General features: G+C 49.2%; 1 long non-coding RNA gene across 1 annotated transcript; it reads left to right on the top strand.

Annotated features, from left to right (window-relative positions):
* Positions 1 to 141: 141 nt before the first annotated feature.
* On the top strand, positions 142 to 4,979 carry LOC123837378 (uncharacterized). The gene is made up of 2 exons (XR_010413892.1): positions 142 to 3,245; positions 4,137 to 4,979. It is a non-coding gene; the product is annotated as an uncharacterized LOC123837378 (long non-coding RNA).
* Positions 4,980 to 5,381: the final 402 nt, after the last annotated feature.

Here is a 5,381-nt window from a genome sequence, read left to right as displayed (position 1 = left end):
CGCCCCCGCGAGTCACATGACCACCCCTGCTTCGGAGGCTGGGGCGCCCGCCCCCGGCCTCTCGGCCAATGGGGGCCGAGCCGCTGCGACGGGGCGGGGCCCCGCGGCGCCTGCGCTCGGGGCCCGCGGCGGCTCGGGGCGGAGCGGGCCGGGAGCCGGGGAGTGTGCGGGGCGCTGCGGGGTCCCGGGCTGAGGAGCGCGCTGCGCTGCCGCTTTGTCTAAGAAGAGACAGCGTTGTGTATGTTACAGTGTCTGAGTCCTGTGCTGCTTCCTCAAAGCGGTTGAAAGAGAACTCGAGCCAGAAGCGGCGTCACGGAGACGAAGGCCGACCTTGAGAAAAACACCCCGAAGGATCTGGGAGAAATGGAGGCTCCCGAAGCGCAGCGGAAGCGCGCAGCCACCGAAGATGCGGCCCGCGAGACGGCTGAGGTGCTTCCCTCGGGGTGCCGGCGGCCCTGGGCAGGTGCAGGCCGCTGCGGCCGCGGCTGGCTGCTCAGGCCCCAGGACGGTCCCCGTCCCGTTTCTGGCTGCAGTCAGCGAAGAGTAATCGCTTCTGTGGTTGGAGCAGAAGTGGGATTCCCTTCGGAGTGAAGGGTCTGTGATCTGTTTTCCCTGCTCAGCTGTTCTGTGAACAAGTTTTTAAAAAGCCCTCAGACAGCGAAGAGGAAGGCCGAACGCTGAGGAGATAAAGGACTGAAGCCTGGGTAGTGCCGCCAGGGACTTCGATGGGGAGCGAAGCGCTGGGGATGGGGGGCGGTGAGAACATCCTCAGGGGTAACCAGTCATGTTTCTAATTCTGGAACTCTCCGGGCGGAGCTGCAGTTGATTTTAGATTCACATCTTTTTTAAGATTTTGATGTATTTACTTATTTAGCGCGCAAGTAGGCGAAGGGGCAGAGGGAGACAGAATCTCAAGCAGACTCGCACTGAGAGGGAGCCCAGCGCGGGGGGGGGGGGCGGGGGGGTGTCCTAAGGACCCTGGATCCCGACCTCAGCGGAAATCAGTAGTGGCTCTCTTAACGAACGGAGCCACCCAGGCGCCCCGTGGGTTAGTATTTGTTTTTAATGAAAGCGAGGTAAGGCCAAAATGTCCAAAGTCGTCTTAATATTTGAAATAATTTTTTTTAAAGATTTTATTTATTTATTTGACCGAGAGACACAGCGAGAGAGGGAACACAGGCAGGGGGAGTGGGAGAGGGAGAAGCAGGCCTCCTGCCGAGCAGGGAGCCCGATGCGGGGCTCGATCCCAGGACCCTGGGACCGTGACCCAAGCCGAAGGCAGACGCTCAACGACTGAGCCACCCAGGCGCCCTTGCCTCACCCTTCTTATAAAACATTCCATTTTATATACTTCCTCAGATGCTGCCCAATTCATGGATCATTTAATGGAGTCAATTAGATCTTCAAATTTACTTGGTTGAATTTTGTTTTTTATTTTTTTATTATTTTTTTAAATATTTTATTTATTTATTTGACAGAGAGAGACTCAGCGAGAGAGGGAACACAAACAGGGGGAGTGGGAGACGGACAAGCAGGCCTCCTGCCGAGCAGGGAGCCCGATGCGGGGCTCGATCCCAGGACCCTGGGACCGTGACCCAAGCCGAAGGCAGACGCTCAACGACTGAGCCATCCAGGCAGACGCCCCTGAGATAATACTTTTTAAGTTCTATGTGTGGTATGTTCCAGACCCTGTTCTAAACACCTCCCATGTTATTTCATTACCTTGTAAGAAAAGTTCTGATATGTATTGTGTTTATCTAAGGAGGGAACTGGTGTACATAGAGATTAAATGACTTGCCCGAGATCGCACGTTTAGTAACTGGTGAAGCGGAAAGATGAACGTCTGATACCAGAGTCTGCGCTTACAACCACTGTACTTGTTTGACCACCTCAGTAGTGCTGAGTGTATTGTGGAAAAGGACTGGAATAAAAACCAGTGGTTCTGATCCCTGCACTGCATGTAAGAAGGTCTCAATACTTGGTGAACTCTTCAGCCTTTTCTTTCAAGAGACATTGGCCCAATCAAAGTGCTCATTTTATTTATTATTTCATTCACTCAACAAATGTTTCTGGAGCACTACCAATTCATGTGACTCTATATTGGATTTTAGGAATTTAAAGACAGGTGAGATTCAGTCCCACTCCTCTAATGGCTCACACTCGAGCATGGAGACAGCAGGTGCTGTAAGTGGTGTCATAGAGGCAGAAGTTACGTATTATAGTCTGGGAGCATAGAGAAGGAGTACTTAATAAAGAATTTCTTTGAGAGGGGTGCCTGGGTGGCTCATGCGGTTAAGCGGCTGCCTTCGACTCAGGTCATGATCCCAGAGTCCTGGGATCGAGCCCCGCATCGGGCTCCCTGCTCAGTGGAGAGCTTGCTTCTCCCTCTGCCCCTCTGCCTACTTTTTTTTTTTTTAAGATTTTATTTATTTATTTGAGAGAGAGAGAGAATGAGAGACAGAGAGCACAAGAGGGAAGAGGGCAGAGGGAGAAGCAGACCCCCTGCTGAGCAGGGAGCCCGATGCGGAACTCGATCCCGGGACTCCAGGATCATGACCTGAGCCGAAGGCAGTCGTTTAACCAACTGAGCCACCCAGGCGCCCCCTCTCTGCCTACTTGTGCTCTCTCTCTGTCAAATAAATAAAATCTTAAAAAAAAAAAAAAAAAGAATTTGTTTGAGAAAAGTGTAGAAAAGACTCTGGAGGGGATGAAATATGAGGTGAAGCTTAATAGATGCAATGAGTTGAAGATGGACTGGAGTGGAAGATGGGAAAAAAGAGATACTTGAATGTGAGTTCAATTAATGGACCTTGTAGGAAATGGAAGCCATTCATGAGATAGCTGAATTATCTCCAAACTTAAAATACTTTAGAGAGTTTTTATTTTTATTGTGTATTTATTTAGAAAGATGATTTTATTTTAAAATATAGATAGAAGCAAAACAGGAAACCTGGAGACAAGGGCAAAGAATAAGAAGGCGCAGCCAGCAAATTATGAGGAAAATGAACAAACAAAAATCGGTCAGGGCAAACAAGGGAGGAGAGTTTCAAATAAGAGGTTGATGACATCAGTGTCATACAGAGATCAGTTGGGAATTTCTGTGTTCTAGGCATGTTATAGGCTCCTTATATGTACTAAATCATCCAAGAACACTTTGCTGTTTAATCCTCACAACAACCCCATTTTACGGATGAGGGAAATGAAGTACAAGGAAGTTAAGTGTTTTGTGCAAGATCATGCTGCTGGTAAGTGGGAGAATGGGGATTTAAACCCTGGCAGTCTGACTTTCTGAGTCTGTGCTTGTTACCACTATCTTATACTCCCTCTCTGAAGAAGATCTAGGGAGTTTAGGAATCAAGAGTTTTTCATCTTTAATAGGGGCAGTTTCTGTGGAGTGTGGTGGAAAAGGAAGGACGGGACACAAGCTGTATCATTTCTTTCCAGAATTTTGGCTATAAAAATGAAGAATGAAAGGCCATCTCTACTGTAGAACATAGGACTTCTAGAGGGAGTAGGGCCTACAGGTTCAGGGTGAAAGAGATTTGAATATGTCGCTAAAGGAAAAATGCCAATAGAGAGGATGAAGATTCAGGAAAGGGGTATCAGAGGCCACTCAGGAGATAGGGGAGGCTGGGTTCTAAAATACTAAGGAGAATCGATCCTTTAACCAGAGAAGGAATCTGAGATCAGAGGAAGGAAAATACATCTGCATTGCTTGGGTCTTGTTCAGAAACCGTTTTAGGATTTGGAGGGAGGAATTCCAACTAGCCACAGGTACCATATTCATCAGGCGTCCAATTTGTTCTATTAGTCACTCACCAAAACCCTGATTCAGCAGAGTTATAGTTTCACAAAAGTATTTTCTGTTTGATCTACTCCAAAGATAACAACCAACAGCATATTTTAAAAAATCACTGAGTTGATGGTCCAACAACTCCAAGAGGATAGCATCTTCATCTCTTGATTTCCTAGAGCAGCTCAGATTTTCTCACTGAAATACACCCAAGCAAGAGGAAAACGAACAAGTGCCTCAAAATGGCTTGTCACAGGTGTCCAATTTGAGGGTCTCATTTTATCTTTGTGTTGTTAAGCCACAGTAATTGCTTCACTGTTCAAAATATTTATTTTCCTAATAGGTCACACAAAAGTTGGGAAGAGAAAGACAGATCTCAACTAGCCTATGTCCCAGTCTGGGCTGAGGAGGAGCAAAGAGCTGCCTAAAGAAAGGAGTAGCTGCGACAAACCGCAGAGGTCAAGATGGCCACCGGCCAGTGGAACCGGCTGCCTGGGTCCACACTCACCAGCCACCCTCACGAGCACCACCCAGGCGCCGCGAGGACAGCAGAGCTGCCGTCCCCAAGCATTACAACTTCCGGAATGGAGAAGCAGAAGCTCACTCTTCAGACATGGTCCTGATGATGCCTTTGTGCTCCTTTGTGGCCTCCCAGTTCGTGCCGTTGAATCCCTCCACGACCACACTCCACCCAGTGCCCTCCTCCAGGCAGTGTGGGGCCATTCCAGAGCCTCCAGGGTGAGCGGGGCGTGTAGAGGCTCTGAATGCCACCCCCGTACAGAAGGTGATGAGAGAAAAACTCTCTGAAGACCTCATACACAGGGGAAGCCGTTTTAAATTTCTTTCTGAGGTAGCATGACCATATATAAACTTTGCTCAAACCAAAAGCCTAGCGTTTGGCGCACCACGAATACGCGTACATCTGCTTTGTAATGAGTAGCCTAAAGGAAAACCAGCTTGTCCTTGAGGTATCGATGGATACTCCTACTCCCGGCGTTCCTTTGCGGTAAAACTCATTCCTGCCTGTGTGCCAATCTATAGTCTTTGAGCTCTTACAAGATGTAAAAAAGTATATGACCCTGTAAAAACTGTTCCTTCTCCAGAACATTTTCTTCCCTGTGAAGAGCGTGTTTCCTGGCAGCCGGCCTAAGTTGGGCTCAAATAAAACTCTTTTTTCTTACTTTCAGAGATTCTGACAGGTCTGTTCATTTGGCTGGACAGGTGTGCTAGGCTCTGTGTGCTTTGAATGTGTGGGTGCTTACGCTCTTGGCTCCCTTCAGGCTTCAAAAGCCTGAGCAAGGAAGTGTCTGTTCTGTGGCTTCTTTCAGATACTGCAGTTGCAGCCAGAGAGGTGCAAGTCGGCCAAGGCTCAAACGTCCAAGTGTCCTACCCCGCAGTGGGCACCTCCTGCGTGGCTCCCCGGGCCCTGGTATTCCATGGTGTTCAGCAGCCCAGTGGCACCCTGACCCCTCCTGCAAAGTCTCCCACTGGTCTCCAGGGGAAGGGAGCAGCTGTGCAGGGCCACCTCCTGGGTCCAGTGACTGCTGCCTCTGCAGCTGCTTGTTCCTGTTCCCAGCCCCCACCCCCC

This window comes from Mirounga angustirostris, unplaced genomic scaffold (genome assembly GCF_029215605.1).
Source record: "Mirounga angustirostris isolate CCGP_5_RB_7025 unplaced genomic scaffold, mMirAng1.0.hap1 SCAF_8, whole genome shotgun sequence".
Classification (NCBI taxonomy): Eukaryota; Metazoa; Chordata; class Mammalia; order Carnivora; family Phocidae; genus Mirounga; species Mirounga angustirostris.
This window is presented reverse-complemented; position numbering and strand designations above follow the sequence as displayed.